Raw genomic sequence first — 10,826 nt, forward strand, 5'->3', positions numbered from 1 at the left:
ACTTTTCGCACAAATCTTTCCTCGATATAATACGCAAATGAATATGTTGATTTTTAGCCGATTTGTATTACATATACACACCACGCGCATACATAATATACTCATATAATGATATCCATAGCTCATCCTTTTCCTTCCGCGTCCGGTTCTTTTATCTGTCAAAATTCCTCCCGCGAAGCCTGCCGAATTAACCGCGCAGGAGGAAGAGCGCGCGCACTACGAAGGGAAGAAAAAGAAGACGACCGGTATATCTCGTGCCTTCATCTTCGCTCTCTTTCTTTTTTCGCGCGTCCACTCTTTAATTTGCTGAAGTTTCTTCGGCGGGCGGTAAGGCGGGTCCCACAGAAAAAAAAATACGATAAGAGCGGGAACATACCGAATGACTACCGCTCGCAATACAACCAGACGATTCGGTTCTATCTCTTAATCGATCATCGAATCGTTCTCCTCTTCCACGTTTTGGTTCCTCTTGTTTCTCCCTTTCTTTCTTGCAGTCGGGATGCACTTACGCGTCTCGCATTCCGGTTTCTTGCTTGCAAACGGGACCCGTCCCGTATTTTCTTTCTTAGAAGGAAGAAAGTTTCTTCATCTCATCCTCTTATCGTTCTTCTTTCTTTGCTTCTTCTCCGCGCTCGCGGGAGTCTGTCTCCTACCTCCCGCCGAAGTTTCTTCCGGACGAGTGTGGAATCGCGCACGGGAAAGACCATCGCTACCAGCTGCGAGGAACCGGATCTTGACGGTTAATTAGTAGCTCCGATCATTCGAGGATGAATCGATCTGAGCCACCATGCTCACGGTTCTCGTATGGGTGGCGGATTTAGAAAGAATATCTAATGCCGTATACTCCCGAAATTTGTTCCTTTTTTTATACATATGTATCTGATTTTTATCAGTTAATTTTATTTTAATTATTAGTGTCTGCTATAAATATTAGAATTATACAAATAGATCAAAACTCTTTATTAATGTAAATAATGATAAGCAAAAAGAAATGATGCAGTTAATTCTTTTGCAATTATAATTTTGAGATGGTGACATTGAAGAAACATTATTGCTTCAGATTTTATTAATGCTAATGTGACGATGCATGATATGTATATATCTATGTAAAACAATACAAATTATAGGCGTTTTAAATTTCGCTAATAGAAGATGCGATTAATCCCGTTTTTATTTTATAAAAACATCAAAGAAATTCGTGAGGGGTTGAAGGCCCGGCGGGAATTCCTAACATTGATGTGTGTGTGATGGCGTAAGATCCGTATCCTGCCGAGCGCTAATGGATTGATCCTGGGTGGCTCAAATTCACGTAATCACAATGACTGTAGCTTGAATTTAAAATCAAAATTTCGTGATCATGGTTTTATATTCTTAATATAGTATATTATATCTATTACATACTATATGTTAAGTGTACAGTATTTGTGAATTGACTTCTGAATTCTTTTAATTCTAGTTATTACATTGTAGGCTTACAAAGGATAATTATATTTTTTATTACAATATATTTAGTCATATTAAACTTTAACTTAATTTTAATGCTATAATAAAAATACTATAATTATGAAAATGCTAGTGTTAAAATTTATTAAAATAATAAATCTTTGTTCAGAGAATAAAGAAATAAAGAAAATCATATAATTGTTTTTGATTATATATAATCTATATATTAAAAAATGAATTAGAATTTAAGGCACAATGGCATTGAAACTGGCAAAAAGTTAATCCTATACTCGATCTATAATCGATGACGAGATAAAAATAAATCGTTTTCTACACAGGACGTGATTCATTTCTGAGAAACTTTTGACGGGACCGGTGAATCACCGTTTTCGCAGTTTCTACATCATTTCCGGAAATCGTTTAGACAGGCCGACCTCTTTACATTTAAAAGTTGACTTATCGAGTCATTGAATTTGTAAAAAAGAAATCACTATATATATCTTGGACTTATTATTATATATTCGTAAAGTTGGAATCTTACATATCTTCGATTTATACACGATTTTAATTGATCTATTATATATTGCATATAATAAACTGAAATTTATATTAAAATAAATTAGTTTAATAATGAATCAGTACAAAAATTAATTATCTAGATATATATCTTACTTGTTAAATATAATGTAATAAAAATGTTGAAGTTTTTAATATATTAATATTTAAATAAGGTTTGCATTCACAAAACATCGAATCATTGTGGAATCATGTATATTCCGGATTCGACAAGTTACGATAGATACAAAGAAAAAGGTAGAGACAGGTAAACAGGTATAGAAAAAATAATGAAACATTGAAAAATTCTAAGCGTGCTGCTTCAAAGCACAATGATGAAGCGTTACTACTGTGAAATTATAGAAAACGATGCACCACACACATTTGATTATTTGTTGCCTTTATGTACGTTAGAATATCACATAGAAATCATCACGCGTAGAGAATTAGAAATGTTTTACCTACGTGACATTTCAAAAATAAACAGGAAAATAAACTGTGGTAGATATGATGATTTCGCTTCTTGACTTCCCATCATCTGTGATGGAAACACAGAAAGAAACAAATTATAAAAAAAAGAGCATCATTCAGAGCAGGATAAATCTTATATGTTTTTAATGATTTTTCGATGGCACTTTTATAGCTGTTGATCGTTTTCCAGTATTATCTAAACTGCAATAAAATTTTCATAAATTGATCTTTCAAAAATTTTAAGACGAAATATTTTTAAGTTACTTATTCTTGATATACGATAATAGAGAAGTAACGTTTTGTTTTGTTATTTAACACATACATTTTTAGGAGATCCGGGTTTAAATTGGCTGAAGTAATATTTCTCACAATAAGTTCCTTACAGGTTTAGATGCTAGTAGCATCAAGTAGACAATTAATTTGTGAGATTATTATTCAGTTTGATTGTGTTGCAACCTCGAAGGTATCAGCGTTTAATCACATCTAAAATAAACTGATTTAAAAATACATATAGAAATACAATATTATTACAATATCTAATTTTAACAGTAATTTAACTTTTTTTTATTTAATTAAATTAAAATTTAAAGATTAAAAAATTTGTAATTGGAAAAATTATAAAATGAAAAGAAACATATATTAAATTGACATGAGAAGAGAGTATAAAATGTTTTTTGTTCCCTTATAATGTTTCTCCATGATCATCCACGTCGTTAACGGTTATAATGTGAAACCTTTTGTAATCATTTGTGTTGTGCCTGAGCGCAACGAATTAGTAGACGTTGTGGTAGGTAAGATGCATGGTAATGCCAACGCCACCCAAGTTAAGACATCCTTTTTCGAGAGATAATTAAGCATCCTGTCGTAATTTTCGGCGCGAAGGAACGTGCAAAACCTCGCTCCACGGGCGGTTTTCCAGAGCCTCGAAAGGCGTGCGAAATCGTTAATAATTTCTGTATTCTTTGAAAAGGAAGAAATAACTGACATTTTGAGTTGACTGAACGAAATGGAATTTGGCTGATAATATTATATTTAATAACACGATCCAATTTTTAAATACCATTGAATTATATATCGAATAATACCTTATCGAAATAACATTAGTTTCGGTATTATGGTAGTAGCTTTGGCGCCATAGATGCGATGAATGTAAACCTTTCATATTATCGTGTAATAGATTTTTTAATCAATTTGCATGGTTTTTTTAAATGTATAAATACATTGATTGTCATGTTAATAATTATCATTAACATTAATTTAATTGTACGTGTATAAAGTTTCTTTATCTAATTATAGACTAAGAAAGTTCTAAGTTCTAACTGAAAAAAAGTTGAAAACTAAAACTAAACAAGTAATATTTTATTAATTAGTTTTTATTAGTATATATAACGATATCGCGTAATGATTTATCGTAACGGTTTACTTGTCTCTTTTTCTCTGCCTCAACTAATAATTTTAAAGATAAGCTAATTATCCTATATCGTGTTGTACAAAAGGTGAGATATGGATCTGGACCACGGTATTCTCACATTTGTTATAAAAAGGTTGTGTAGACACAATAAGCGAATGGCGAAGAACGGCAGATGCAAGAAATTTGTAGAAGAGGTCGCGTAGACCTCGTGCGAAATATCTCTCCCAAAGCGGAACGGGCCAAATCGAAACCCAAATTCCGAATTAGCTATCCTTCGTGGCTTTCCATTGAAGTTACTTCCGCGACGACCGCGTCGTGCGCATCATTCTGTCCTTGGCAGCTAAACGACGAATTTTCTCGAATTTGTTATAGCCAGGTGAGAGTATCGAAGCGCGTTCTCTTTTTATCACATTTGACGGTCCGGATGCACGCTAGTTAGAATTCGGTCAAAGGGAAATCTTCCCTTCTTAAATTTAAACCAGCGACAGTAAACGGGGTCCGTCGCCGAACCCCTGGAGGGGGTCTACCTGACTATGAATGGGTATAGTTGTCATCTTGTCGACACGATCGTCTCGAAACTTTTATAGCGATCGGGGCATTGACAATCTCCAAGTACCATAATCATCTTCGACCTCTCAATCACCTTCCTTCTCAAAAGCTTGGTGGTCACCACCGAAACGTTGTGGTTTTTGTACAATATAAGATCCAGTATAGACGAATCGCTCTCTTCACGGAAGCATATTTTAGCTTGAAGCTAATTATCAATTTCTGCGGCTTATATTCCAAGTAATAAAATACCTTAAGGAAACTATAATTTAATTATCAATCAACAAAACAATGCAATTAAATAAAAATCTATTTATAAACAGAAAATAAATTTTTTGATCATGTATACACATCATTTTGCATAAAATAAAATTAAGAAATTACATCTTTAGATTAATGTCTCTTGTGAGAAAAATAAAAATATTTCGTACAAAAAAATGCTCCACACACCAAGATGCGAGCATATAATTTCACAAAAGTATACGTAATACTGGAAAGGAAATTTATCGCTTCTTTTGTTGTAAATAACTCTTTAGCATATACGAATGAATAAGACGGAATTTGGAATAAATGGGAACATTATTCAAATTTTTAATCGCTGACCGCATGATATCTATGTTGTTTCTATTCTGTTGTCGTGCACAATCCGGGAACACTCGGTGTCTAAAAAAATACCAACTGAGAAATTAATAATCCGTTAAACGATTGCTAGTGGACATAAATTTATCGCGCGACCGGTATTCCGAGTGTGGTCCGCTCGAGGGGAGCATCGTTCACTTTCAGCGCGACACGGCGATAAATTAATAGCGGATCGACGTTGATGAGGGACGATAACGATCGACGCTTCGCCACCGCTATGCAAACGACTCGGTGGCAAGCGCTTGGCGCAAAAAAAAAAAAAGGACAAAGAGCGCGAACGTCGAAAGGAATAGTAAACGAAAGGAAGTGAGACAGATAGATAAGAGAGATGGTTAATCGAGGAGAAAAGGACTGAGAGGGAGGGGGAGAGAGGGGGAGGCGAGGGTGGGCAGAAGGAAAACGAGGAGAGGACAAACACACGAGGAGGAATACGACATTCCAGATGCGCTGTAACCAATTTGTGAGCCGGACGATAGTGACAAATACACGATATTGCCATAACGTATCGCCGGGGCATGACTATCGTTGGAATTAATAGTCAACGCTGCTGACTAATAGCCTCATTAATTAACGATCCGCGGGGCCAGATTAGGCTAATCCGGCTTAATTTAGTGATCGTGTCGTCGTTCTCCTATCCACCTACCTGTTTGCTCCGTTCGGCCGGGAGGGCCGGCTTACCTCCGCGCGCAGGTAAATCTCGTCCCCTCACGACTCTCGCCCTCCGCCGACCCCTCTCACTCCCTGGGCGTGATCGTTTGGACGATCGGGCTTTTATATTAATTGAAAAACACTCGAGGAATTTTCAACTTCTTGGTCCCGCATGCGATTTGTCGTCAACTCGCTTCCCGTTTCGAATTTGAGTTATTTTTAAGTAGCCGCAGATTTAATATTGTGTTCTGAAAGATTATTATTCCACCTGTCAGAGAGTATTTTAAAAGTTCATCACTGAAAAACACGCATGTTTTCCACTAATACGAAAAGAAAGTGATTGAGATGAGATAGACAAAGAATGAGAAGTTGCTCGCGCTCACGGTGTCTACTTGCATCATTGGTTCACGACAGGTGCGGTAAATAGATTAAAAAAGGTATCTTTTTTCAATGTCAACGAGATGCATGCTAAAAGATGGATTATATATATTTTTTGATACGCAATCTACTTATCACTAATTTATTCAGGGATAATCGCTAAGGGCATTGCGGTGCACAGATTTGGGGCATTACTGGGCATTATACTTGAGAGAATTGTGATTATATAATAAGCGGTATGAGGTTATAACGTATTACTACGATATTAGTGGATATAAAACTTAAGTATTACTTGGACGTTACTTGAGCATTACAGTACATTAATAGATATTAATGTACACAATTTTTATTAACGGCTTATCCCTCGTAATTTATCCAATTATATAAGAAATTCTGAAACTTTGAAAAGTAGATATTAATCAAATATATGAGTAATTGATAAAAAACTTATTAGATGAAGGCTAAGATCAACATATTAAATTATATGTTTTTAATTTAAAAATCGCAAAAGTTCTAATTATAAATATGTGATTACACACAGAAAAAATTAATAGAAGGAATTATATATGCAGTAAGTGATATTCAAGAAATATTTTCCATTGAATCATTTGTCTAACATTACTATATTTATAACATAACAAGGATATGTCGATTTTTCGAAATACATAGAAAATGTTGCAGGCATCGCATTACAGGTGTTTAACGACGCGTAAGAATAGAGAGAGGGTTTTATGGTAGCAGGTACATCAAAATGGCGGTCAATTCTCCGTCGAAGATCAAGACGCCTCCGGATCGGCGACAGTCCCGATATCTGTTTGCCTGCATGAAGTGCGTTCGAGCGCGTTACAACTCAAACCTTTTAGCCGGTTGTTTGCACGGCGCTTTGTATTCTATTTGTACAACCGCTTAAACAACTCGGCCTGGACATAAGCCGCATTGAAGCCCTCTCGAGCGAGTTGTGCGAACCCTCGAGTTGAGGAGGCCACTTTTGTGACGAGCCGCATCAATGCTCACATCAATGCTTTTCCAATGCATCTACAAGCTTAGTTCTTAGGTATTTCCTTCTTGACTTGAACGTGATCCTTCAAATGCATCCGTATCTTTTTGCTTTATTGCCCTCCACTTATGTGAATTTTCCGCAAACGTCTTCTTAATATCTTTCTTGAATCTGTCGATATAATTAGCATAATCCTTTCATGGAAAATTAATTGGAAGATTAAAGAAGAACATGTATATATTTTTACAAATAAAAATTTAAGAATGCAAATAGATTGGGATGTAAATATCTCGATTAATTTTAGATTTTAGCAATATGTAGATACTTTTACTCAAAAATTTTGTATAAGTAATTCTTTATATTAATATATGCATGACAATTTTCTTATGAAATATTAGAGAACATACATCGCGCATACACGATAATTTATCGAAACACTAACAAGCTTATTCAGTTTTTAGAAATAAAACCATTGCATCGCCAAGAGTTTTCTGAGCACTGTAAAAAATAAAATGTTAATTTTAATTTAAAGACGTTGTGTGAATTTTTTAAAAGGTGCGGAAAGTTAAAATTAACATTTTATTTTTTACAGTGAGACTACCACCGATGCCTACTCTACACTAATCTCTAATGTTCGACAAGCATTTGTCGACCGTTATCCCTGAAAGAATACCGTGGTACCGTGAGAAACCCACGAAACTCTATAGAGATGCCATAGCATATATGCGGCATATTGGTATAAATGGGAAACGATGGAACAAAGTCGAGGACGAGGGTAGATGGGCAACTGGGGGAGGTGAATTGGTAGCGATTAACTTTTAAGAGGCACCTTCGCTTCGGCCGGCGTCATCTCGGAGATGTCGTGCAACAATGGGGCACTTAACCGCCGCGAAAGCTTAAGTCATCGTAACGACCAATCAGCAAGGCACTGCCTCCCCCCAATTATCTCAGGGTAAAACAATTAAACGCGACCTGCGGTTGCCTCCCGGGATCGCGCTAATGCCCGTCGCCACATAAGCGGAGCCGGGGATTCGGGACTGTGGCTTGTCCGGCAGGGACAAAGGGATGTGCATCTTCATCCAATTAGGCGATAATGGAACACGGACGCGCGTTTTGCCACAGGGCGCGACGGAGATGATTCCCCAATCGGCGATCTTCTCTCCCGCGTGCCGGACGTTTTTGCACCGACCTGCTTTTATATACCCTGTATTGTACTCTGTATTGGTGCTACTGGAATAATCTGTTTTTTTTTTTGCAACCGTAATTTGCAACGGGCTCCGACACATACCGTCTCTTGCATGCTGACTTCGACTTGTCATTGATATTGGATTTTCGAAGAGGGAGAGAAAGTGGGACGCTTTTATGATTAAATTGTATTGAATATTTGGATATATATATATTTAGTGTTATAAAGATGTAAATAACATATATAAGGAATATAGGTAATTTTATATTGGAAATATTTGCGATTTTGAAGCCTTAACTATAATAATTTTTTTTCGAGAGCAGTCTATTTGTACTTTTTAAATATTTAATTTTCAATATTTAACTCAGTGTGTCTAACGCTCTAATTTAGGAATACAAATAATTAAGTGCAAAAAATTTAATAATATTTCTTTTAATTTAAGAAATACAAATCGAGTTATTTTGAGATACAATGTATAATATGACAAGAAAAGAAATATTCCCGCAGTTCGTAAAGCGAGGGGAGTCAACGCGTGAATCTTCTTGAAAATTCGAATAATCGATCGATCCGTAATGGTTCAACGATTAGAACGAATTAGCCACACGAGATGTTGTGACAGAATTTCATAATCGCCCACCGTGATTCGAATCTTTCGATTAACTGTGGGAGCGTGAGATTGATTCGTATGGCTTGGCGCGCGTCGACTTCCAGTTTCACGTACTGTATAATACCACGATTACCACATGGAGACGTGCATCCTCATCGATCATCGGAATCTTCGACCTTTTAATAGTTCATTGATTCTGTGAAATGATATATCTCGCGATCATTCAGATTAGGACATGAATAATTCGAATGTGAAACAATTATGTGATTTTAGTTTTTTAACATTATGAATAATCCTTCTTCCATATTTTAAAATATTGAAAATAATATATATTTAATAAAAAAGTGCAAAAATATTAAAGGAAAAAGGAAAATAAAATATTTTAACTTATTATTTATGTATATAAATTGTTTATTCAACTAGCTTATTTATTTAACAATTGCTATATTACTAATTAAAATAGAAGGCATTGTGTGTTTTTAGAAACATTTTTAACATATAATTAGTTAAATATTTTATTTTCTTAGGTTCTCTCTCTCTCTCAATTATATTTATTATTAGTGTAATTTATATATATTATAATAATTTTTTTTTAAAAAAAGGAGCTTTATAATACCTATTCAAAATAATTTTAATAAAAATTATATTTTTATATATTTTTTTAAATTATTTTCTAAGTTAAAAAGAAAAAGATAGATAAGATTTAATAAATTATACAATGTACATATATAACTAAAAAATAGATATAGTATATTAAAACAAATTTGAACAGAAGAAACAGAATTTTTGTTTTTCTTCACATTCTGTGTATACCAGGTGTTTTTCTGACCCACTTAGTCATAACTACGTGTTGCCATTAAAAGCAAAGAATGCGTTTTTTATGAATAGGCTTTACCATTTGGATGCCATTGTAATAGTTTTTTATTGTAGGCTGACGGTTTCCGACACCGAAGATACATATTCTCGCCCTTCGACCGCGAATGTCTTCGATTTGCCTAAGCAAACGGAAGGGCCATAAACGCGTGCTAGGCCCTTTCGACCCGACATTAGCATCGCTATCAAGGTACCATCAGTCCATGTGATTGCTTAATCCTGCGTAGCACAAACGTGCGCACCGGTCCTGGGAACGAAATTCGAGCTCTCGATTGCCCTGTTCCTCCCGTTACCCTGCAATAAAAAGAAAAAGCCAGTCTTGAAATGTTAAAATGATATACGCAATTTTGATATCTTATCTTGTGTAGCACAGTTTTGAAATTGTCACTACTACAATTTGGTAATTATCACTATTATTTCCATTTATAATTACATTAATTATAGTTTATATGCATAAATTAATTTCTTCTAGTAAAATTATGTTTAAGGTGTAATGTATAATCATTATTAATATATATATAAATTAACGTTTAATTACACTTTACTACGACATACTTTATTGCTTTCTCGTCTTTTTAATAATTACAATAATTTTATAATAAATATATAAATTATGGGTATTTATTTTGTTTTAACGTAAAAAGTTATGAAAGATATTAAATACTGCTACAGTTTTTTTTATCAAGTTTTTATTTGACTATTTTAATGATAAATAGTGATGTTGATGTATTTATTATTTATATTTTTAATCTACATGTGAAATCATTTTAATGCATCAATAAAACCTCGTTATTCTTAGGTAACATGAAAGATAGCATACCGTTAAAGGATCATCTTGTTATGATCTTTGTTGATCTTAGAGGAGGTGCTTTAAACTCTAAGGTTATTTTGAACGTTGAGGCGCCGATTGCCCAGTGGAATGTAAAGAGGACTCTTCCACCTTTCAGCAAATATTTGCCAGCAACGTGGCCGAGAAAACTGTGGTACGGTGCCCATCGATGTCATTCGAGCCAACCTCAAGCTTGCACCGTCACAAGTGCATTGCAAATACAGGACCTGTCTACACGAAGAC

Source organism: Cyphomyrmex costatus, unplaced genomic scaffold, assembly GCF_001594065.2.
Source record: "Cyphomyrmex costatus isolate MS0001 unplaced genomic scaffold, Ccosl1.0 scaffold281, whole genome shotgun sequence".
Classification (NCBI taxonomy): Eukaryota; Metazoa; Arthropoda; class Insecta; order Hymenoptera; family Formicidae; genus Cyphomyrmex; species Cyphomyrmex costatus.